The sequence below is a fragment of the Ambystoma mexicanum genome, chromosome 3p (assembly GCF_040938575.1).
Source record: "Ambystoma mexicanum isolate Mex_15411 chromosome 3p, UKY_AmexF1_1, whole genome shotgun sequence".
Lineage (NCBI taxonomy): Eukaryota > Metazoa > Chordata > Amphibia > Caudata > Ambystomatidae > Ambystoma > Ambystoma mexicanum.
In genome coordinates this window covers 47,032,354-47,058,594 of record NC_090925.1, presented here as the reverse complement: position 1 = coordinate 47,058,594, position 26,241 = coordinate 47,032,354, and positions in this window count along the sequence as shown.

Sequence of the window (26,241 nt, the reverse complement as noted above, 5' to 3'; positions counted from 1 at the left end):
TTGTTCAGTTTGCAAGGAGGGCGGAAGTAGGTTCCAGTGTTTGGCCTCCATAGGCGGGAAGCTTGCGCCGCCGCCTTTGGCTCTTCTAATTTTCAGCTGGTCAAGATGATGTGCACAAGCGATCTGGTAGGCCTGGCAGATTGGGCTTTTGTGATTTTGTGTCTGAGCTGTGGGTGGGCGGGGCAGATTTGGCAAGGCATCTGTGCGTGATTGAAAGAGTTTTGAATAGGATCCACTCATGAATTGGGCACCAATGCACATTTTATTTTGCTGTGGTGATGTATTCTCGTTTCGGTATGTTGAGTTCTGATTGCAGCACTTTATTCTGAATGACCTGCATCATGTGGATATTACGTGCTGAGGTGCCTGTGAATAGTGCGTTGCAATAATCAAGCCTTGAGCTAAACACCACATAGCAATGTTAAGACAACTCTCAGGGGATAGACATGCTCTTGATGAGTTGATCAATTTTGCTGTGTACGCTGCAGAAGAGGCAATGGTGTTGACATGATAGGTCAGGGAGAGCGTGGTATCCAGATATACTACCAGTGTCGTCATTGCCGGGGATACTGGGATGAGCGTCTTAACCACTGCTGGTGACCCAACAAGGATGCATTCTGTCTTTTCATCGTTGAGGCAGAGGTAGTGTGTGTACATCCAGGTCTGGATTGGCCGGTAGACGGTCTTTAAGGAATCTGAGTCTTCAGTGTAGTTGCCAGAGAGAGGAAGGAGGATTTGAGTGTCATCCATGTAATTGGTATATGATAAGCCAATAGAATCTAGGAGGTCAAAGAGGGGTTTTGTAAATAAGTTGTAAAGTACCATGGCAATTGGGTTTGTTTGCTGTTGGTTGTATGCTTCTTCACTGAAATATCTATCTTGACACTGCACATGTTTAGAAGTTTTTTGTGTTTTTTTAATTAATTTAGTTAGTGATTTAATTCTGTTTAAAACTAAGACAAAGAATGTTCTTTTTAGTTTGAATGAACTGTCAAACAGTGCTTCAAGTATCAGTGTTCTAATTTAATGTTGAAGCGCGGAATATGTCTTCTCTGATTTGTTGATGAGATTGCAAAGAACTCTGCCCAAAAAAAGAAAAAGAAAATTCATGTTTTTTAATGTTTTAGTGTGACTACATTGACATTGCTAGATTTATTTTTAGGTTTATTTTCAGTAGTAATTTGCTTACTATGTATTTGGTTACTTTTCTTTTTAGAAGCTAGAGCTACACTTGTGTTAATGGTGAGTGTTGGTATAGTCTACAAGAGCAGAGTTGATTGTTCTCTTGCTTGTAAGCTTTCTATAAATTGTTTTATCAAGGGTGCGTATATGACTTTACCTTCTTTTAATGTGCTTGATCTTTTGTTTGTTTTCTATGGAGCTGAGCTTTAGTAGGCATTCTTTTGTGTCTGTTGGAAAACAGAAAGTGTGCACATTAATGTTGTAGAATGGTTTTGTGGGTAAAGCTATGCGTTAATATCAAATAGTGGAATACATTTTTTGGACCCTGAGACAGTGATATGGATACCATTGATTAATAGGATGATGAAGATGGATGATTGATGTTATTGTAGTAGGATACGGAAGAGTGGTGTATGTGGATAATGAAATGGATAAATATTGTGAACAGGGATGAGGAAGAAGGTTGTTGGAATAATGATAAAGATTATGTTGTTGAAGTAGGATGTGTAAGAAGAATGTATAGATAGTGGGAGCTGTGTGCTAAAATATTTGTAGATTAAGAGGTTGTAGAGGGTATAATGCACAACAGTGTGATGTCAGTTATGGTATGAGGAAAGGGGGAATACAGCAACTAATGCATTGGTGTTAGTGTAGTGACTTGAGGGAGAGTGGTGTAAGCATCATGATATGGATTCATGGGCTGCATTGCATGTTTGGTGGCATCTCAGTGGTAAATCCACTGAGATACCATCAAACGGATTAACTGTTACCCCGATATGTCTGTCAGAATGACCGCTGGATTACAAGTGGTGGTATGGTAGTGTTAGTGCCTGTTTATGGAGTTTGTAGGACTCAAGGGGGATTTCAGCAGAATTTCCACTGGAGGTTATTCTGACAGTGGTAATTATGCCAATATTGCCTTTTTTGTGGTAAGGTGGCGGAAATACCACAACCATTCAAGTCTGATGTGTTCCATTGCCATTTTTATGTTCCATCATGTTTTCATTTAATTGTTCACACTGATGCTTGTTAACGCACGGGTGGAATTGACTAGCAACCACTAAGAGTGTATGGTAGGAGGGTAGCAGGTTGGTTAGAGTGTAATCACGTAAGGATTCCATCTGACGCTAATTAAGGGAGTGTCTGAATCTCAACTATCATAGTAATTTGAATTGTGTGAATCATTGCAAGGTTTCTCTAAACTCCCCCTACCTATCCATTATGTTGTCCCTCATCCTCTTTACGGTGCTCCTTTTTCCCCCTACCTATCCACAAGCTTTCCCTACTGGCTATCTTGTGGTGACCTGTAATTACAGAATCAGGGACTGTGCAAAGCACTTGCATGATTGCACATATCGTCCATATACATAGTCATCTGGAGAAGGACTCAGGCCCCCAACAAATACTTTAATGATACATCCACTGTTGGCCTCCCCCTCCCCTAATCATTTGATGTAGGCTGAAATAAACAGAGTGTCCTTCAATGTTGCAGATGAGCATTTCACCCCACAAGCTACAAGTTTGCAAGTAACAGGCCCCATTCACCTTATCGACATGGCTGGAAAGTCCAAGATCACTGTGTTATTCCAGAATGTAGACAGGACCTACCAGATGTGTACAGTAATGCATGGCACCAACACCCTCCTGCCCACCGTCCTCACCCAGCCTATAGGAAAACCACATGCATTGACCATCAACATAAAAGGAGGAGACCCTACCTGACCCTATTACTAAGAGGGGTTTCCCTGCCTCAACTCAATTTTAAGGGTGTGTAAGAATGTCAGAAATTGAAGTGAACCATTCTGTGTCAAAACCTATTTCCTTCCCTTACATTTCTAATTGAACTAAAAGGTTAGTGAGTCTTCTTAATGCAGAAGAATGTTTCCATTCTTCTGTGGAGCGGACTACCATGTCAGTAGTCTAAATGTACTGTTTCCTGAGGGAGAGACTCCCTTCCCCAGGTAGTAGATCTTTTCAAATGCAGCACACAAAGTCCAGATTTAAAAACAAACAAAAAAACTAAATTCAAAATAAAGCAAAGGTCTGACTCTAGATCATGCTATCAAGAGAATGACTCCCTTCCCTTTGCTTTTATCACAATGTTCACAAACGCCAGGTGGAATGACTCCCTTGCTCTGGCCTTTCTTAGGGTTCTCGTACTGCCAAGAGAATGACTCACTTCCCTTGGCCTTTATCACAATGTTTCTCCTCCTTTGAAGCTTCAGACCTGCTTCACTATCTTGCAAGGTACTCCGACTATATCCCTTTATCCTGGACACTTTAACCTAGATGGTTGCACTTATGGTGTGTTTTAGTTGGGCCTTGTGTAATGAGGTTTATTCCTTTCTCCCCCCCCCGCCTTCTCTCCACTCTCTCCCTCTTTGGTGCTTTCAATCTAACCTATCTTCTCTAATTGCTAGTCTATCACCTATCCTATCTCTCTTTCAAAGTCTGGAAGGAAAAGTTCAAGAAGGATCTCCTGGTCTTCGATCTTGGCCTGCCCATGGCTGACACCTATGTCAATGCTTCGTCCAGGCAGAATGTCACTGACATCCTCTTTGCCGTTCCCTCTCTGGACCTTTGGATTCCCTGTATGGTCTCAGTGCTCTCCCCTTTCTCTTCCTCACCCATTAATGGTGGCACTGATTGGGAAGAGCTTTTGGCATTTTTCCCATCCTCTAGGGCCATCATTAATGTCTACCTGAATGGCACTGTCATGGTCCAGGGCTCTCAGACAACCTCCTCCTTCTTGATAGGCGTCTTCTGTCTCTCATCAACTTCCACCCTTCTCCTGCCACTCCCCCTGCTGCCTCCCCTCTGGCCCATATGTCGCATCCAACGGGTCTATGACATTCCTGTACCCTTCCTCGGAATTTGTTCAAAGTGGCAACCAGCTCCACTTAACTACTGTCAATTCTCGATCTGCCATTTAACACTGCTCTGACATCTGCCACCTCCCTGAAGCCCTCAACGTTCTCAATCTCACTAAGACGTGGTTCATGGCCAGCGCTGTCACACGTGTTGACACTCTCCTCCCAGAGGGCTACATGATTCTCTCTAAGCCCAGGCCTAACTGGTCTGTGGGCAGAGTGGCCCCTATCTTCCCTGAATGGGTCCCTGCTACTATCAAACCCACTCAGTCCTACCCCTGCTTCGAATGCCTTGTCTGCAGTCTTGGTGTCTCTCCTGTCCTCTCTCTTACCCATGCCACTATCTACAGGCCCCCTGTTCCGCTCTAATTCTTCCTCTCAGATTGGTCTGACCTCACCTCTTCTCTCCTGGTCTCCACCTCCAAGCTTCTCCTTCTCAGAGACTTCAATATTCACCTTGACTCTCTTGATGCAGCCTCTGGAATCTTCTGCAAATCTTTGTGACTCTGTTCCCCTCTCCATTCTTCCTTCCGGTCTGATGCACTCAGCTGGACACATATTGGATGCTCTCATCTCAGCAGACATTCAAATCACCAACCTAGTCACTACACCACTCTCCTGGTCTGAGCATGCTCTCATGTCCTCTCACCCGGACCTCCTTGGTCCCCTGGCTAAGCCCCTGCTTGAACTGCCAGTCTCCTTCTCGATCAATCGACCAATGGAGCAAGTGTGAGTTGCTGCTTTTGCTGCCACCTTCATTCCTCCTTCCACTCCTCCCGCTGACTCTCCCTGACACACCCTAACACATCCTTTACTTTAACTCTTCATCTCCAACATTCTGGACATCCTTGCCCCTGCCATGTAGGATCTGCATGAAGCCTGCCTACAAGTGCAACACCTACTCTGACCTGAAACGCAAGTGCAGACCTGCTGAACAGTTGTCGCAGTATTCAAGTACAGCCTCGGAATGACTGGCCTGCTGCCTGCACGAAAGGCAATACAGACTATCCATCCACTCAATAAGGCCTATATCTAAGCCTGCATCTCAGGGGCCACTAACAACGCGGCTGAACTGTTCAAAATCTGGAAGGAACTCGCCAATCTTAGTTCAGTCTCCACTTCTCTTTTGCCTCCCCTGATCCTCTGCACTGCTCTGGCCTCTCACTTCATTACTAAAACTCACAACATCCTGCACTAACTCTCCTCTACAATACTCCCTTTTCCCTCACCCGCTCTCAAGCCTCACTTGGCCTCCTCACCCCTTCCCTCCTAATCGCTTCTGTTTCTCCCATCTCACCTGATGAGGTCGCCAGACAATTCAGCTCTATAAAAGTCTCTTCCAAACAGGTGCTCCCCTGCTCCTCCAGGCCAATCAAGGACAACATTGCCTGCCTTGCTCCACCCTTGACTGATTGCCACTTGCTCCATCCCACTACTCCTCAAGCACTCCATTATGCACCTTCTCCTGAAAAAGCATTCTGTTGACCCCTCCTGTCTGGCTAACTACCGCCATTCATTATCCCCTTCCTGGGCAAACTCTTGGGGAAGCTGGCCATCTCCCAGCTTATCCACCACACTGAATCTGTTGGTTGTCTCCACGACCACTAGTTTGGCTTCAGAGCAACCAGAGGTACAGAAACTGCCCTACTGAATACCAGTGAAGACTTGTTCTCTAAACTCAATTCCAACTCCCCTTCTGTTCTCATCCTTCTTGACATTTCCTCTGCCTTTGATATGGTCAAGCATGCAACCCTTATAAAATGACTCTGTGATACCCTTGGCAACCGACCTTCCCAGGTTCACCTGGGCCCTTTTCCTCCCCTATTTACTTTCCACCTGTGGTGTCCCTCAGGGCTCTATCCTCTCACCATGGCTCTTCAACATCTAGCTTGCCCATCTAGCCCATTTGATCTCTGCCTTCTCTCCTAACTTCCAATGTTATACGGATGACACGCAGCTCCCCTTCAAGCTCCCTGCCACTGCCTCCTCTTCTTCCTCTCATTCCTGACTGTTAGTCTACTATTCAGGCTGGTGCACTTACAACAATCTCTGCCTTAATGCCAGTAAGACTGAGATCCTTGTAATTGAGACCCCAGCTCCATCCTTCTCTCCTACTGCCTGGTCGCCCTCCATGGGCCCCCCTACACTCAACCTTTTGTGAGGCAAAAAACCTCGGTGTCATCTTTGACTCCTCTCTCTCATTCTAGCCTCACATCATGGACCTTGCCAAGAAAGCTCACATTCAGCTGCACCTCCTCAGAGGCATTCTTCATTTCCTCAACTTCCTTCAGAAACTTAATGTCTCCAGAGCTCTGGTCCACTCCATACTGGACTACTGTAACAGCCCCTTCCTCAATCTGACTCATTCATCCCTTTGCCCCCTTCAACTAATCCAGAATAAGACAGTAAGTCTTATCATTGGCCTCAAGCCCAGGGACTGCATCTCTCCAGACCTAACCTTTCTCAACTGCCTTCCGGATGCTGTGAGGATCAAGTTGAAGACCCTCTGCATCAACCACAAGGCTTTCTGGGGCCGGGAACCCGCTGCATCCAACTCTCTCTCCCGAAATAACTTCCTGCTGGAGCCCTTCGGTCTTCTAGTTCCAACTCTCTGCATATCAAATGCTTTTCCAAGCAGAGTGGGGGCTAGATCTCTTTCATCTGTAGGGGCCTCCTTCTGTAATGGCCTGCCTCCCCCTCTCAGACTTGAGCCAGAACTCCTTAACTTCCTGAAGCATCTCAAGACACTCCTTTTCGCTTCCTCCTTCCCGCTCCCCCTCCCAGCTAATATTCCCATCTGCTTCAATGTCTTTCAGCCTGGTTCCTTCTGATGCTTACAGGGCACAAGGCCTTCCTCGACCAGTCTACCACTGCACTTGGTCTCCCCTGACCCCCTCGCCCCCAAACCAGCACTTGCCCTAGGGCTCCCTCACCCTACACCAGCCTGGCTGGGCCTGCACCCCAATTAATCCGTCCAGTACTGTCCCTCGTACTTAGAACATGGACCTTCTCCCCCTGCACTCTCTACATTCCCAACGAACTTGTCGACCCTGCCTCCCCATAGCACTCGCCTATCCCAAGGGCCCTTTCACCCACACCGGCAATTCCCCCTAATCCCCTCCCCGCTCCGCCGCACTTCATGTTACTGCACTTGCATGATGCGAATGACACAAGGCCTTTTGTTTTTCTTCATCCCTGTTCCCCCCCTCCTTTGTCTTGTCTTGGTGCACCTTGAAACATCTTTTTGCTGTGTAGGCGCACTATAAATACCCAATAAAAATAAATAAAAATAGCTAGATAAGATGACTTTGGAGGCATTATGTTATTTGGTGTGGTTCCCAGACGCATTCTCTGCAATGTTTCTGCCCCTCACGGTTCCCACCAATCGTCCTGGCTCCCCAGACCTCTTCAGGTTTCTTACTGGTGACCTCTAGTTGTTGGTGGGTTTATCCCTGCTCTGACTTTGCACGGTGTCTCCAGAGGGTATGGTGATCTTGCTTTGTTCTTCTGCGCCTGGGGTGAAGGTTTTCAGCTCTCTGTGCACGCCAGCTCTCAAAGTCAGCTGGCTGTCTTGGTCTCTGCCTCCCTCAGTGGACCAACCATGGTGGGGCTACTGGGGATACCTCTGACGGCGGGCAAGTGTCTCGTCCTCTGAACTCTCAGCGTCTCCATTCCTTCAGCTCAATTTGACTTTCCCAGTTCCTCTAGGTCCTTCTTTCCTTATCATCAGCTTGAACTTGCTTGTTCCATATTGTCTAGACTGCTTTTGTTGGTTCTGCGGGACACTCTGCATTGCTCCATGCCCCCTTCGTCATCTCTGTATTGTTGATCAACTGGGATACCTGCGTTCTTCTTCATCCCAGTTTCTGCATATGACTCACATAGGTAGTCCCTACTCTTCCTCATCCCAGTACTTTCTAGGGAGGTCAGGTCATCTGCCCTACAGAGGTACATGGACATTTGTGGGATTATGGGACTCTGTGTAGGGAAGGGGGATGCGGAGGTGAGACACTCCCCATGAGATCCATCCCTCAGTACCCCCCCCCATGAGGACTATCAGGTAGCGGCCGCACGTCCCTGATATCATATCTTATTTATATCGTGCCTATACACAAGTATTTCATGGGCTCATGGAAATGGGCTGCCCCTAGGGGAGAAGGGACGACATTCAAGGATTTGTCACAATAGATTGCCAGAATGTACACACACATAACAAAATGGACACGAGTCATGGATGGCACAAGCGAAAAGTAAATTGTACAGCATATGATGGTGTTGCAAACAATCAGGAAAAGGTGCACAGTACCATGGTCACATAATGCATTAATTGAATGGTGAGTGCAGGAAAATGAAAAATACACAATAAAGATGGAATCCACTGAGGGTGTCAGAGATACAAGTGGCCAACAGAATGGGGACGCAAAATAAACAATATGCAAGGCTCACTGTGCAGGGAGAGTGAAATCAGATGGCCATAATGGTGTAAATGAGGTGCAATTAGAGGTTGGCCTCTGATACCTCAGGATGACTGCCCCCCACCACTATCACCTCAACCTCCTATTCCTTCACCTCACCACGCAGCATCAACCAGCCTATTGAGATGGAGGTGAAGGAGAAGAAGGGGTCTGCTGCATGTCCCCACTGGCCAACACCATGCATAGCAGGAGTAAAGTGGCAAAGAGTGCCAGGGGACCTATGAGACGATGGGGCTGTCTGTGTCAGCAATAAATGTTGTTGGATGACACATAGAGCATCCTTAATTGCCCTCAGATCCCCGCACCCCACTTCCCCAGCTGGAGTCAGGGGAGGTTGTGTGTGCAGTACCCACATTGTACTGGGCTGGAATGGTGGAGACATTGGGCATGGCGCAGTGCACCTGTGGGACTGGCGGTGTCCTGATAGCTCACGGTGCACCCTCCACACTAATCCCTCTGGTGGTAGAGGTTTCAGTATCCTCATGCACATACCAGAGGGTTCCTCCTGTGGGTCTGTGTCAGCCCTGCTTCCACAGCATTTCCTGCTCCTAGCCATGTCAGCAGTCGACCACATATACCAGCATGGTCACCCTTCATGTGATGATGGAAGCCTAGGGTTGCAAGGCATGCTCACTGATGGCATGATGCAGACTAAGGTGGAAGTCTCGTCCTGGGTTGGCTGGTGATCCACGCATCAGCATGGATGCATTCATGGCCTCTACATGTGCACATGGAGTGATGCCTGCAGGGCAGTTGGACTCTATCTACCACACAAGAGTGCTGACATACACATGTGCACACATGCCAACACCCAAGGGCATGTGAGGCAACTTTGGCACGTTCGTGTGACTCCTGTGCTTGCTGCTTCTACTGAGGATCAGTAGTTTATGGTTCACACTTTGGACCGACATGACATTGCCATGTACTGGTCGACCTGTGAACATGCTTGGGACAGCTTCACCCTGTCAGTCAGTAATGTGATGCAGTTTACATACATGGGCACTTGTGTGAGATGGTGTAACTTGCATATGGTGTTGCGCCACTCGCATGTATCTGCATGTGACATGGTTATCTATGAGTTATGACAAACAGGGTCATCTGTGCTTGATGTGTGTCGTGCAGAAGATATGTTCCACTGGTGTGAATGCCTGCTGTGAATGGCATCACATCTACTGAGGGGGCTGACTGTTAGTAGTGGCTGCATATGTTATGTACAAGATTGTAATGTGATACAGGCTGGCAAATATGTGTTTGCAAAAATGACATTTCCATTGGTGAAATTAGTTGCTGTCGTGTTTGATGAGGCATGAACTGCTAAACGTCTTTGAGTGCAGACTGCACACCTGGAGTCCTTACTGTGTGTGCTTGAAACATGTTTGCGTGACTTCAAAGGCATATGTGTTCAATGTGTGCATCTGAGATAGGGGCCAGCATTTCCATGCATGCACACGCATCATGTCCTGATACCGATGCGTCCTTCAGATGTGCAATCTGACTCTGGACGTAATGTTTGTGTTGCAGTGCATGTGGCAACATCGCCTGAGGTGTAGTACAACACTGTTGGTTCACTCCTGCTTTTACATCGCGCATGTTTAGCATATGCGCATGAGCCATGTATGTGGCTGCATGGTATACTGATATTGCTACAGACGGTGATGGGACTGCAAACCTGTACTGCATACAAAGTCACTAAACAGATGTGCTGATATGTTGAATGGGCACCTGCCAACTGCTGGAACAACGGAGGGGTATATGGTGCACTGCCTTGGGGCCAGGCAATGTGTGTTGTGAACTCAAATGTGCCTTTTACATGCATGGATGTGGCAACCTGTTGACAAAGTTCCCCACAGGGATCCACATACACAGTTTCAACTTCCCTCCAATCATTGGCAAGCCATGTCTCTGCATCTCCTGAGTCATGACAGACAGGGTTTGGTAATGACGATTTCTTTGTCTAATTGCATTACGAACAATGTGTGCTCATGTGTGGTGGTTGATTGCCAGGGTGTTGTGTGCTCATGTGTGGTGGTTGATTGCCAGGGTGTTGTGTGCTCATGTGTGGTGGTTGATTGCCAGGGTGTTGTGTGCTCATGTGTGGTGGTTGATTGCCAGGGTGTTGTGTGCTCATGTGTGGTGGTTGATTGCCAGGGTGTTGTGTGCTTATGTGTGGTGGTTGATTGCCAGGGTGTTGTGTGCTCATGTGTGGTGGTTGATTGCCAGGGTGTTGTGTGCTTATGTGTGGTGGTTGATTGCCAGGGTGTTGATTGGCTCTTTGCGCATGAGGCAGTGTGCGTGCCGCTGGCTCTGTGTGGCACGATATCCTGCCATGCATAGCATGCAGGTCATGGGGCTGTAGATTAACTCCACCATCAGGCCCACCTCACCTTCGGGGAAGTTCATCTCGTGCCTGGGCTCCTTTTCAGCTTAGCCTCTGCAGAGATTGCGGCCATTGGAATGATGGTACGTATTGCTTGTGAATAGTGGAGGCATTTGACACTGATTTCAATGTGTGCATTAAACAGTTTTGTATTGTCATCCATATGTATTGTGTTAGTTGATTGTGTTCACAGGTGTTGTGATCATCATGTGACCGGGGCTAGGTATTTTGCCTATTGTTGAGATGTTGTCGCATGTGCAGTCAAGTCATTGGGCCTCATTATAAATGTGGCGGGAATGGTATGAACGGTGCCGGTAAGGCACCGACACCATTCATACCGTCCCGCTGCATTACGAGTTATTCTCGCGGGTCCCTGACAGCCCGCCAGGTCTATGGGGCCGAATGGGGATCAGGAGCCCGGCAATACTACCACCCGCGAATGGGCAATTACCGGCCCATTCATCTTGTAATGGGCCGATTATTGCCCAATCGTGGCTGGCGGGCCGGTAGCGAGCATGGCGGTAGCCGTGCCTGCCATACAGGCACGGCTACCACCATGCTCGTAATGAGGCCCATTGTGTGCATTTAGTATGTTTGTGAATGTGTATGTGTCGCTGTGTGATGTGTATGTCTTGTGTGCGCTGTGTCTGTCTTGCATTATTTTTGACATGTTGAGAGTCAGAGTGGCCTTTGTTTGCATGTGACATCTTGTTGCATGTGATCTTCTGCAATTCTGTGGCATACTCTCTAAGTCAAGATGTTCATCATGAAAGTTGCACGTGTCAGTGGTGTGCTTTCCACCTTGTTTCTTCCTCTCCAGGCCATGTGACATGGGCGTTTATGCAGGTGTGCCCAGTGAATTGTGGCTGTTTTGGTGGGTGTGCAGCTATTTTTGGTGTGGGTGTTGTTAGGGAGAATTCTCTTATAAGGCTAATTTCCCAAACCTAGTGAGTCCCCCAGCAGCTTTGCTGGATTTTTGGGGTTTGTTTTTTTCTCCTGCTAAGAGTGACACTCTTTTCCTCCCACTCTTAGGCATGAATTGAGGTATGTCTTTGACCTTGTGTGTTTATGGGCTATGGGGTTTTCTTTTTACTCCATAGGGTATCATCTATGTTTTATGGGTGTGTTACACAGCACCCTCAGTGCAGTAACACAGGGGTGTCATAGTAACCCCCAAACATAGACTCCATACCCTGGGACTGACTACTGTCTCCCAGGGCATGTAAAGTCACCATTGACTTTACTAGTCCTACATTGTGAACAGAACCAGTACAAACCATCATATTGTGGAAGTACTGTAAGGGGTTAATTTAATTGCCCCAGGGTCTGTTTTCAAGGGGGCACTGTCCAGTCCCCCCTTGTCGACTTTCTGGCTGGTGACAGTGGTTACCACGTGAAATATTCCACCGGAATATTCTCTATGGGATTTTCCCATTGATTTTAAACACACCACTTTTTGGTGCAATGTTAAAGATACCGCCGGTTTATTTATTTAATATTAAACCAACGGTTGGGTCTTTTTGCCAGAACTCTTTTCTAAAAAGACGTTCGTGTCCGTCTCTGTAACTCTAACCAAGGTCGAGTCCTTCGTTCCACTTTTTGGTGGGCTTCTCCACAGAAGCCCTCCAAATGGTGCCACTTTGTCTGGGTTCCACAGGATGTGTGGGGAGGGGAATTGGCACCCTGGACTGCGTTGCCTTAGCCACTCAAGTCGCACTCCATTCTGATTGGCCCAATGGTGAGCCGCCCGGCCCACCACTTAGCATGTGTGAGTGACTCTAGGAGTTCCAGTCCCAAAAGACCCTGGATGCCTAAATAGATTGTGGGTATGTATGAACCTAAGTTGGATGTGTTGGATTGGTTGGCTATGTTTGAGTATAATCATGGGATCCAGGACATCTCAGGGAATCACTTGCTTCCTTGGTTGTTCTCTAGGGTCCCCCCTGTTGCATCTGATGTGGTAATGGAGTTAGGGGAGTTGGATAGGATGGACTATGAATGTGTGAAGCTAGCTTTAATAGCTAGATTTGGGAAGACCCCTTCCCAGTATCTTAAGAGGTTTAGGACCCTCAAAAAGCATGATGGTACCCCTTGGGCTACCGGGGTGAATGAAAGGTTGAAGAACTTAGTGGGATGGATTAAGGGTTACAGAGTGAACACTTATGAGGGAATGAGAAATCTTGTGATGTTGGAGTCAATTTATGATGCCTGCTCTTCTAAACTCAGACAGCACTTAGCTGATTCAAAGGAAATAGATCCTAGAAGGCTAGCTAAGGCTGCTGACTTGCGGGTGGCCAACAGGGTCACTCAGAAAAAGGATGAGGGAAAGCAGCCACCAAAAGTGAATCCAGAGAATTCTAATACCTCCCATACCAAAGAGGGCCACAAACAACCAAATAACCAGGGTAAGCCACCAGGGAAACCCAATCAGGCTAGTGTACCTTCTGGTCACCAACCAGAAGGAGGTCAGAACAAGCCACCATTCCAGAGAGCATTTGGAATATGCTCTGTCTGTAAGGCGCCTGACCACATCAAAGGAGATCCCAGATGTAAGGGCAAACCTGCAGGGATCAGCACAGTCTCCTTAGCCTTCACTCCTGAGGAGGAAGTACAAGTGGCTAGTGCTCACTTTGAGGTCTTTGCTGAAGACCCCTTGAGTCTTAAAGCAACTGTACCATTAGAGCCTATTTTTTTTTTCGTTTCACAGATTTATCTGGTTTTTCTTATTTTAAACCTTTAATCTGTTGTAGACCGAATTTCCGTAATTTGTCTACCGCCTTTGTGTAGCTCACACGTCTTTGGTAATTTTCCCTTTGTCTGTGTCACTACGAAGCCCTTCTCATTTTTTTAAGTATTAAAATCACCAGTCTTACAAGCGCTATGTTGATCTTAATTATTTCTTGTTCTATGAGGATCTTCCACCAGTCTTCTGCGCTCCTTGTGACAAAGGTTCTCAGGAGATTGCCCAAACATTGCTCACAGGCTTCTCTTAGTCCTGTGCAATGGAGTGTGAGATGTTTCAGGGTTTCTTTTTCTCCTTCGAGTTCACACACTCTACATTTTGCGTCTCTGTTCATGACTTTCCTCCTTTGCAATATTTCTCCCGTTGGCAGGATGTTCAGTCTGAATCTTAATAAAAGAGCTTGAAAGTACCAGTTCAGGAATAAAGTCAAGTAGCTCGGAATCTGGTTCAGTTTTCGCGGTTGTGCCCAGAAGTCTTTATAGCCTTTATATTTGCAGATGGTTTCCTGGGTTTCTATCCAGTCTGCCATGTATAGTTTTTTCTTGGTTTTATCTGGGTTTATCCACAGTTCGTCCTCTGATTCGTTTAGAGCCTATGGGTCTGGTTAGCAGCCAGAATAGGGAAATCTATGACTCCCTACTAGCAAACTCAAAAATATATTACATGGACAGTGTTTTCATCAATGGCCAGGATACTCCTGCCAGGCGAGACTCTGGGGCTAGCAGAACAGTAGTGGATGAAAGCTTTTTCAAACCTGAGGATGTAGCTAAGGCACCCAAAGGTCCCACTAGAAATTCTGGAGGCCCTGTCCAAATGGTTCCTATTCTACCAGCCCTCATTCAGTGTAATAACATGACAGTGACGATTACTGTCAGTGTTAAAACTGAGGCGCCTGGGAGAGTCCTGTTGGGGAATGATCTAAAAACTCTAGGAGTAGTATCCAGTAAGTACCCCGAAGCCTCCCAGTATGGAGACACAGAACCTAACCAAATTGGCTAGAGAGGCCACCTTAAGGGACCACTCTAAGCCTGTGGGAACCTCTAGTGAGAACCCCACTACAAGCCCTGGTGTTAGCAAGTTGACCTCTAACCCAGGCACATTTCAGGCTAAAATGTTAGGGAAATGGGAGCCCAAACCAAGGAAGAGGTGGATAGACCAACTGGACCCCTCTCTTGGCCTAAGAGAACTGGTAATTCTCAGTGCTGGTGGAAAACCAGAAAAGAAAAGTCTAAGGCCAAAAACCTTCAGACTGTTGGACCTTCTACTGAAGACTCGAACTCCAATCCTAGTATTGGGAGTGAAACTCCTAAAGTAGGTGAGGTAAGATCTAAGAGGACTGGGAAGCAGGTACATTGCCTAACTCCAACCCCTCCAACCAAGAGGCCTGAGATCCAACCTGCTCCCAACAGAGAGGTGGTGAGGAACCTTGCAGGCCCCTCTAGATCTAAGGGAATCCTTTATAAGGACCCCTTGAAAAAGCCTAAAACAGGTTCAGAAGTTGTACCAACTTCTGAGGGACTGGTAAACCAGATCCCCTATAGATTTAACAAGGAAGATGTTCCTCAAAGGGTTTGTAGGTCATATAGCTTACAAAGGAAAACCTTTGATTTATCCATTGAACACAGCTCAAGGTGTCACCACCAAAATGCTGATGGTCTCTCTAGGGTGTTTATAACCGACTAGAGGTATGAGAGTGGATTCAATCCTCCTGTCCCTTAGTCTGGGGGGGCGAGTGTTTTGGAGAATTCTCTTATAAGACTAATTTCCCAAACCTAGTGCGTCCCCCAGCAGATTTGCAGGATTTTTGGGGTTTGTTTTTTTCTCCTTCTAAGACTGAGACTCTTTTCCTCCCACTCTTAGGCATGATTTGAGGTATGCCTTTGACTTTGTGTGCTTATGGGCTATGCGGTTTTCTTTTTACTCCATAGGGTATCATCTATTTTTTATAGGTGTGTTACACAGCACCCTCAGTGCAGTAACACAGGGGTGTCATAGTGACCCCCAAACATAGACTCCATACCCTGGGACTGACTACTGTCTCCCAGGGCATGTAAAGTCACCATTGACTCTACTAGTCCTAAATTGTGAACGGAACCAGTACAAACCATCATATTGTGGAAGTACTGGAAGAGGTTAATTCAATTGCCCCAGGGTCTGTTTTCAAGGGGGCACTGTCCAGTCCCCCCTTGTCGAGTTTCTGGCTGGTGGCAGTGGTTACCACGCAAAATATTCCACCGGTCTATTCCCTGTGGGATTTTCCCATTGATTTTAAACGCACCACTTTTTGGTGAAATGTTAAAGATACCGCCGGTTTATTTATTTATTATTAAACCAACGGTTGGGTCTTTTTGCCAGAACTCTTTTCTAAAATGGCGTTTGTGTCCGTCTCTGTAACTCTAACCAAGGTCGAGTCCTTTGTTCCACTTTTTTGGCGGGCTTCTCCACAGAAGCCCTCTAAATGGTGCCACTCTGTCTGGGTTCCACAGGATGTGTGGGGAGGGGAATTGGCACCTGGACTGCATTGCCTTAGCAACTCATGTCGCACTCTATTCTGATTGGCCTAGTGGTGAGCCACCCGCCTCACCACTTAGCATGTGTGAGTGACAGCTAGGCTGTTGAATGGGGGTTTTCTGCATAAAAGCAGGGCCTTTGGGACTGGAACTTCAGAAGTCACCACAGGACCTAAGAATCCAAAGAGGGAAGAAGCTGAGCAATCTGCAACGACGACACCACAGGTGGAGCCCTGCTGCAACGAACTCACCACTTTCCCAACGACAAGAGAAGATCTTCTGCTGGACGAGTCTTCTTCCTCTGAGCTGGTGGGACCAACCAGTTCGCCCTTTCGCCTTCCAAAGGCGTCTCTTGGTCGAATCGCACGTGCCAAGCACCCCGGCGGCTGGATAGACAAGCTTCACCACTTTGACCGCGAATAAAGGAACACACAAACTCTGCGGCTGGTTTCATCCCTGTGCAGTGTAACGACTCCATGTTTCCTCTTCTATGAGATCATCTCTTCCCCTAGTTGGAACAATGAACTGCAACCACTGCAAGGAACAACTGCCACCGCTGAAGCTTCCTCTCTCTTTAAGGTACTGTGTCCTGCCTCTCCTCCCTTTCTTCGGTTTGCCCAAGGTGACCCTTAAATCCTTGGCTTTCCAGCTGGGTTGGCCCCAGACCTTCTAACTTTACCTTCTGGAATCGCCCCAACCTCCTTTGAACATTCTGCAAATACTTTTACTGCATTTTAAACCGTGTGATCCTGGGCACATTTCGCTTTGCTCCATTTAAAGTGGGCCTGGCCTATGAACTTTGGCTCTACAGTACATACTGCCTTTATTCTCTTGCTGAGAAACTCCTAAAAGTGTTGGAACCTGTTTTATTTCTATGCTCTGCCTTTTTCTCTCCCTTTAACTGAACTATTGGAGTGCCATCAGGTTATGCGCTCACATCTGTTTAACAAATCGTGGTGCTTTAACTCTGACTTGTCTGATAGTTATCAAGGGAGGTGTTTATACTTTACCTGACCGTGTTTTAACTTGCTTTTGATTTAGAGTGCTAGTATATTGCCTAAAGTGTGTTTTAAATAAATAATTATGTACTTTTTATACAAAGCTCTGGTCAGTGTTTGGTTGCTCTACTGTGTTTCTAGCCCTATTGTTTATACTCTATATACTGCCCTACTCTTTTGAGAGAAGTCTGACCGCTCAGCCACAGCTACCAGGTAAATCTGGGTGGTGCAGACTGCTACCAATTGGGTTTACTGCTTACTCCTGTAGACTAAGAGGGTAATTCATAGAATTTCGCCGAAAAGTGTCTCAAGCGGCTGGCGCAGAGTGTCCGCCTGCGATTGTGTGCGCCAGGAACGTGTGCTAAAACCGATTTCCGCACATAGCGTATTCATGGATTTTAGGCTCCCAAACCAGCCGTGGCGCAGAGAATCGCAGCGACCCTGCAGCAGCGCCAGTAACGCCCCCAAGAACGCCCTCGCGCAAGGAAAAGCCATCAAAATCGCTAAATCATCGCAAAGGGCTGCGCTAACCCTGGACCAGTTCACTGGGCTGGCAAACAGCAAACGCCAAGCAGGGAACGTGAATTTCAGGGGTGCGCGGGAAGTTCCACACACGATTTGCCCAGTGCGAGCAGGGTACGTGTATTTCAGGGGTGCGCGGGAAGTTCCACACGTGATTTCATCAGGGTACATGTATTACAGGGGTGCGCGGGAAGTTCCACACGCGATTGGCCCAGTGCGAGCAGGGTACGTGTATTTCAGGGGTGCGCGGGAAGTTCCACACGCGATTTCAGCAGGGTACGTGTATTCCAGGGGTGCGCGGGAAGTTCCACACGCGATTGACCCAGTGCGAGCAGGGTACGTGTATTCCATGGGTGCACGGGAAGTTCCACACGCGATATCAGCAGGGTACGTGTATTTCAGGGGTGCGCGGGAAGTTCCACACGCGATTTCAGCAGGGTAGGTGTATCTCAGGGGTGCGCGGGAAGTTCCACACGCGATTTCATCAGGGTACGTGTATTTCAGGGGTGCGCGGGAAGTTCCACACGCGATTGGCCCAGTGCGAGCAGGGTACGTGTATTCCATGGGTACGCGGGAAGTTCCACATGCGATTCCAGCAGGGTATGTGAATTCCAGGGGTTCTGGGGAGTACTACACGTGAATTGGCCGTGTGGGTCCTCCCAGGTGTACGCTCGACAACCTCCACGGCCCCTGCAGGCAGCCCACACCACGGAGGACTACCCTGCACCCCTGCTCATGTCCCGCACGCAGCCCATCCACCATGGGCATGCCCCGCAGCCAACCCACATGTCACCTTGCACTACTGATCAACAATGCATGTCTCCCACCACCCCCACCCCCCAGCAGTGAAGGGGCAGCACCACCAGGCCCCCACTCATGTCCCCCTGCACCCCCACCCCCCAGCATCCAGGGGCAGCATCCACCAGGCCCCCACTCATGTCTCCCACCACCCCCACCCCCACCATCCAGGGACAGCCCCCACCAGGCCCCCACTCATGTCTCCCACCACCCCCACCACCCAGCCACCAGGGGCAGCCCCCACCAGGCCCCCACTCATGTCTCCCACCACCCCCACCACCCAGCCACCAGGGGCACCCTCCACCAGGCCTCACTCATGTCTCCCACCACCCCCACCACCCAGCCACCAGGGGCAGCCCCCACCAGGCCCCCACTCATGTCTCCCACCACCCCCACCACCCAGCCACCAGGGGCACCCTCCACCAGGCCCCCACTCATGTCTCCCACCACCCCCCAGCCACCAGGGGCAGCCCCCACCAGGCCCACACTCATGTCTCCCACCAACCCCACCACCCAGCCACCAGGGGCACTCTCCACCAGGCCCCCACTCATGTCTCCCACCACCCCCACCCCCCAGCAGTGCAGGGGCAGCACCACCAGGCCCCCACTCATGTCTCCCACCACCCCCAGCCCCCACCATCCAGGGGCACCCTCCACCAGGCCCCCACTCATGTCTCCCACCACCCCCACCACCCAGCACTGCAGGGGCAGCCCCCACCAGGCCCCCACTCATGTCTCCCACCACCCCCACCACCCAGCCACCAGGGGCACCCTCCACCAGGCCCCCACTCATGTCTCCCACCACCCCCCAGCAGTGCAGGGGCAGCCCCCACCAGGCCCCCACTCATGTCTCCCACCACCCCCACCCCCCAGCAGTGCAGGGGCAGCCTCCACCAGGCCAACACTCATGTCTCCCACCACCCCCACCCCCCAGCAGTGCAGGGGCAGCACCACCAGGCCCCCACTCATGTCCCCCTGCACCCCCACCCCCCAGCATGCAGGGGCAGCCTCCACCAGGCCCCCACTCATGTCTCCCACCACCCCCACCACCCAGCAGTGCAGGGGCAGCCTCCACCAGGCCCCCACTCATGTCTCCCACCACCCCCACCCCCCACCATCCAGGGGCACCCTCCACCAGGCCCCCACTCATGTCTCCCACCACCCCCACCCCCCAGCCACCAGGGGCACCCTCCACCAGGCCCCCACTCATGTCTCCAGAAAACACCCACCCCCCAGCCACCAGGGGCACCCTCCACCAGGCCCCCACTCATGTCTCCCACCATCCTCACCACCCAGCCACCAGGGGCACCCTCCACCAGGCCCCCACTCATGTCTCCCACCACCCCCACCCCCCACCATCCAGGGGCACCCTCCACCAGGCCCCCACTCATGTCTCCCACCACCCCCACCACCCAGCAGTGCAGGGGCAGCCCCCACCAGGCCCCCACTCATGTCTCCCACCACCCCCACCACCCAGCAGTGCAGGGGCAGCCTCCACCAGGCCCCCACTCATGTCTTCCACCACCCCCACCCCCCAGCAGTGCAGGGGCAACCTCCACCAGGCCCCCACTCATGTCTCCCACCACCCCACCCCCCACCATCCAGGGGCACCCTCCACCAGGCCCCCACTCATGTCTCCCACCACCCCCACCCCCCAGCCACCAGGGGCACCCTCCACCAGGCCCCCACTCATGTCTCCCACCACCCCCACCCCCCAGTCACCAGGGGCACCCTCCACCAGGCCCCCACTCATGTCCCCCACCACCCCCACCACCCAGCCACCAGGGGCACCCTCCACCAGGCCCCCACTCATGTCTCCCACCACCCCCACCCCCCAGCATCCAGGGGCACCCTCCACCAGGCCCCCACTCATGTCTCCCACCACCCCCACCACCCAGCAGTGCAGGGGCAGCCCCCACCAGGCCCCCACTCATGTCTCCCACCACCCCCACCACCCAGCACTGCAGGGGCAGCCCCCACCAGGCCCCCACTCATGTCTCCCACCACCCCCTCCCCCCAGCAGTGCAGGGGCAGCCTCCACCAGGCCCCCACTCATGTCTCCCACCACCCCCACCCCCCAGCAGTGCAGGGGCAGCCTCCACCAGGCCCCCACTCATGTCTCCCACCACCCCCACCCCCCAGCAGTGCAGGGGCAGCACCACCAGGCCCCCACTCATGTCCCCCTGCACCCCCACCCCCCAGCATGCAGGGGCAGCCTCCACCAGGCCCCCACTCATGTCTCCCACCACCCCCACCACCCAGCAGTGCAGGGGCAGCCTCCACCAGGCCCCCACTCATGTCTCCCACCACCCCCACCCCCCACCATGCAGGGGCACCCTCCACCAGGCCCCCACTCATGTCTCCCACCACCCCCACCCCCCAGCCACCAGGGGCACCTTCCACCAGGCCCCCACTCATGTCTCCCACCACCCCCACCCCCCAGCCACCAGGGGCACCCTCCACCAGGCCCCCACTCATGTCTCCCACTATCCTCACCACCCAGCCACCAGGGGCACCCTCCACCAGGCCCCCACTCATGTCTCCCACCACCCCCACCCCCCACCATCCAGGGGCACCCTCCACCAGGCCCCCACTCATGTCTCCCACCACCCAGCAGTGCAGGGGCTGCCCCCACCAGGCCCCCACTCATGTCTTCCACCACCCCCACCACCCAGCAGTGCAGGGGCAGCCTCCACCAGGCCCCCACTCATGTCTCCCACCACCCCCACCCCCCAGCAGTGCAGGGGCAACCTCCACCAGGCCCCCACTCATGTCTCCCACCACCCCCACCCCCCACCATCCAGGGGCACCCTCCACCAGGCCCCCACTCATGTCTCCCACCACCCCCACCCCCCAGCCACCAGGGGCACCCTCCACCAGGCCCCCACTCATGTCTCCCACCACCCCCACCCCCCAGTCACCAGGGGCACCCTCCACCAGGCCCCCACTCATGTCTCCCACCACCCCCACCACCCAGCCACCAGGGGCACCCTCCACCAGGCCCCCACTCATGTCTCCCACCACCCCCACCACCCAGCAGTGCAGGGGCAGCCCCCACCAGGCCCCCACTCATGTCTCCCACCACCCCCACCACCCAGCAGTGCAGGGGCAGCCTCCACCAGGCCCCCACTCATGTCTCCCACCACCCCCACCCACCACCATCCAGGGGCACCCTCCACCAGGCCCCCACTCATGTCTCCCACCACCCCCACCCCCCACCATCCAGGGGCACCCTCCACCAGGCCCCCACTCATGTCTCCCACCACCCCCACCCCCCAGCCACCAGGGGCACCCTCCACCAGGCCCCCACACATGTCTCCCACCACCCCCACCCCCCAGCCACCAGGGGCACCCTCCACCAGGCCCCCACTCATCTCTCCCACCACCCCCACCACCCAGCCACCAGGGGCACGTTCCACCAGGCCCCCACTCATGTCTCCGACCACCCCCAGCCACCACCATCCAGGGGCACCCTCCACCAGTCCCCCACTCATGTCTCCCACCACCCCCACCCCCCAGCAGTGCAGGGGCAGCCCCCACCAGGCCCCCACTCATGTCTCCCACCACCCCCACCTCCCACCATCCAGGGGCAGCCTCCACCAGGCCCCCACTCATGTCTCCCACCACCCCCACCCCCCAGCAGTGCAGGGGCAGCACCACCAGGCCCCCACTCATGTCCCCCTGCACCCCCACCCCCCAGCATCCAGGGGCAGCCTCCACCAGGCCCCCACTCATGTCTCCCACCACCCCCACCACCCAGCAGTGCAGGGGCAACCTCCACCAGGCCCCCACTCATGTCCCCCTGCACCCACACCCCCCAGCATCCAGGGGCAGCCTCCACCAGGCCCCCACTCATGTCTCCCACCACCCCCACCATTCCGCCACCAGGGGCACCCTCCACCAGGCCCCCACTCATGTCTCCCACCACCCCCACCCCCCAGCAGTGCAGGGGCAGCCTCCACCAGGCCCCCACTCATGTCTCCCACCACCCCCACTCCCCAGCAGTGCAGGGGCAGCCTCCACCAGGCCCCCACTCATGTCTCCCACCACCCCCACCCCCCACCATCCAGGGGCACCCTCCACCAGGCCCCCACTCATGTCTCCCACCACCCCACCCCCCAGCCAACAGGGGCACCCTCCACCAGGCCCCCACTCATGTCTCCCACCACCCCCACCCCCCAGCCACCAGGGGCACCCTCCACCAGGCCCCCACTCATGTCTCCCACCACCCCCACCACCCAGCCACCAGGGTCACCCTCCACCAGGCCCCCACTCATGTGTCCCACCACCCCCATCCCCCAGCAGTGCAGGGGCACCCTCCACCAGGCCCCCACTCATGTCTCCCACCACCCCCACCACCCAGCAGTGCAGGGGCAGCCCCCACCAGGCCCCCACTCATGTCATCCACCACCATCACCACCCAGCAGTGCAGGGGCAGCCTCCACCAGGCCCCCACTCATGTCTCCCACCACCCCCACCTCCCACCATCCAGGGGCACCCTCCACCAGGCCCCCACTCATGTCTCCCACCACCCCCACCCCTCACCATCCAGGGGCACCCACCACCAGGCCCCCACTCATATCTCCCACCACCCCCACCCCCCAGCCACCAGGGGCACCCTCCACCAGGCCCCCACTCATGTCTCCCACCACCCCCACCCCCCAGCCACCAGGGGCACCCTCCACCAGGCCCCCACTCATGTCTCCCACCACCCCCACCACCAAGCCACCAGGGGCACCCTCCACCAGGCCCCCACTCATGTCTCCCACCACCCCCCACCATCCAGGGGCACCCTCCACCAGGCCCCCACTCATGTCTCCCACCACCCCCACCACCCAGCAGTGCAGGGGCAGCCCCCACCAGGCCCCCACTCATGTCTCCCACCACCCCCACCACCCAGCAGTGCAGGGGCAGCCTCCACCAGGCCCCCACTCATGTCTCCCACCACCCCCACCCCCCAGCCACCAGGGGCACCCTCCACCAGGCCCCCACTCATGTCTCCCACCACCCCACCCCCCAGCAGTGCAGTGGCAGCCTCCACCAGGCCCCCACTCATGTCTCCCACCATCCCCATACCCCAGCAGTGCAGGGGCAGCCTCCACCAGGCCCCCACTCATGTCTCCCACCACCCCCACCACCCAGCCACCAGGGGCAGCCCCCACCAGGCCCCCACTCATGTCTCCCACCACCCCATCCCGTCACACACAATGTTTGCAATTGAATGGGAAAACACCCAACATGACATGCATGAAACCAATGAGATGATACCACACAGTGAAGCATGAAAACAAAATTGTATTGAAAAAAAGAAAGAATGCTAAAGAAATGAAACAAATTACAATGGGAAGTAAAAAAAAATCAAGCTGCATGTCTGCATAAAAATAAAGAACTGCAAATCATAATCCAAAAAAATGTCCTCCAAAGTCAAATGTAAAAAAATGATCTATCAAATCAAGAACTATGTAAAAAACTCGAAAGGGTCCATGAGCCCAACTGAACAAAGGAAACCTAAAAAAAAACCTAACTAAAAAGCAACTATATACAAAAAGTGGAGCAGTGTCCGTCGACTCCAAATCATAAGAAAAAACAAAGGAAACCTAAAACTAAAGAACTATATACAAAGGCGGCGGGCAAGTCCAGCGGCTCACTCTGTGGTGTTCCGGGCCAGGGCATCATCGAACTCCTGTTCGATGTCCCGGAGGCGGTCCAGTTCCATGGCCCGAGGGTCCGCAGGGACGATGCCGTGTCCTCCTCCAACCCCCTGCGGATTGCCTCGAGGCACTCGGCCCGCCTCAGGCCCCTCCGCATGGAGTTCTCCGCCCTGACCATTGTGAGCCACGCCTCTTCCGCCCGCCGCCGCTCCGCACCTATGGCGTGGCCCAACCGCTGCCACACGGAAGACACTCTCTGTCCTGGGTCCTCCTGCCCTCCGGCCGATGCCTGCCCCTCCGATGTCGAAGGCCCCGAGCCTTCATGGCTCCCACCATGTTGCTGCTGCTGCTCTGCCTCTGCCCGTGCACTGCCTCCTGCTGCCTGCACATCCTCCGGCGGCTGGGGTGCAGTTGTTGATGTGGCCACCCCTGCTGGACGTCCGACTCCCGACTGTGGCAGGGATGCCTCCTCCACCACCCTGGCCGCGCTGTCAGAGGCAGCTCCACAGGGCAACCAGGTGACTGATGGGTGGGAAGATGGCACAGAGGACGACTGGCGCGTAGGGGGTCCAGTTGAGGAAGGGGTCGGAGCAAGCCCCATCAGACGGAGGAATCCGGTCTGGGTGACCTGTCCCAGCAGGCTGACGTGGTCAACGAGCCATTCGAGATGACGTGCAGTCGCTCCATGAAAAGACTGCAGGTCACCTCGCATGGCCCGTTGACGCAACGCCACACCAGCCAGGACAGGCTCAACCCGGACCTGGATAGCCACGTCCGCACGCAGAGGAAGGCCAGTTGACGTCAGCTCATCCCCTGCCTGAAAACGGGTCTGGACGTAGGCATCCCTGCTGGTGCAAGATGATGCAGGGACAGGATCGGGGACAGGATAGCACACAGTCCAACCACTTAGGCTCTCTACCCCCATCATCTAACCAGTCCCAATAGTCCATACTGGACACTGCTAGGCCGCTGAGACACTGCCCTCAATACATCAGACATTCAGACATAGTCTGCTTTAACTGTACTGTGCCTTATGGTCGCCTTCGGACCATTATAATTGTGTTGTGCCTTATGGTCGCCATCAGACCACCTTAACTGTATTGTGCCTTATGGTCGCCTTCGGACCATTATAATTGTGTTGTGCCTTATGGTCGCCTTCGGACCATTATAATTGTGTTGTGCCTTATGGTCGCCATCAGACCACCTTAACTGTATTGTGCCTTATGGTCGCCTTCGGACCATTATAATTGTGTTGTGCCTTATGGTCGCCATCAGACCACCTTAACTGTATTGTGCCTTATGGTCGCCTTCGGACCATTATAATTGTGTTGTGCCTTATGGTCGCCTTCGGACCACCTTAACTGTATTGTGCCTTATGGTCGCCTTCGGACCACTATAATTGTGTTGTGCCTTATGGTCGTTATCTGACCACTCTAATTGTCACTAATTAAGGTCACTAAGGTCACTAATAGACCACTTTTAACTGCGTTGTGCCTTATGCTCGCTATAGTCCACATTGTTTATGCTGATCTGAGCCTGCACTTCTGGTCACTATAAACCTCACTGATCTGAGCGGGTCACCAACAGTTCACTTTGATTATACTGTGGCTCATAGCTACTTGCCAGCTACTTCCCGAACCACCATCTGAACTATGCCACCCTGGCTAGCTCTCATCATGTTCCCTTTCTGTATCATGCCCGACTGCACACCCTGCAGCAGAAATGGCTTTGTCCCTTTCAATAATGGTTTAGCAAAGCTTGCCTGCCCTAGACACCACCCCATTCCCTGCCCCACTTCCTTCCTACCCTCCCTACCTCCTTTCTCACTCAGTGCATCATTGGACCGTAGCACTAAAGCTAGTGCCACCTCAGGTTACACTCCACCTAACCGTATCACCGGTGATCACGCAGACAACATCAACACCAACGATCCCTCGCCACTATGCTCACCTAGTGTCCTATCCCCAAGCCAACTGAGCAAACCTTGTCCCACCACAGTCAGGAATCTAAGACTTGCAACCAGATGCCACCATTGGTCCTACCACATCAACTCTACCCAGACCATAGATGTCCCATCAGAGGCAGAGGCACCACCAGCCAACATCCCCAAGCCCC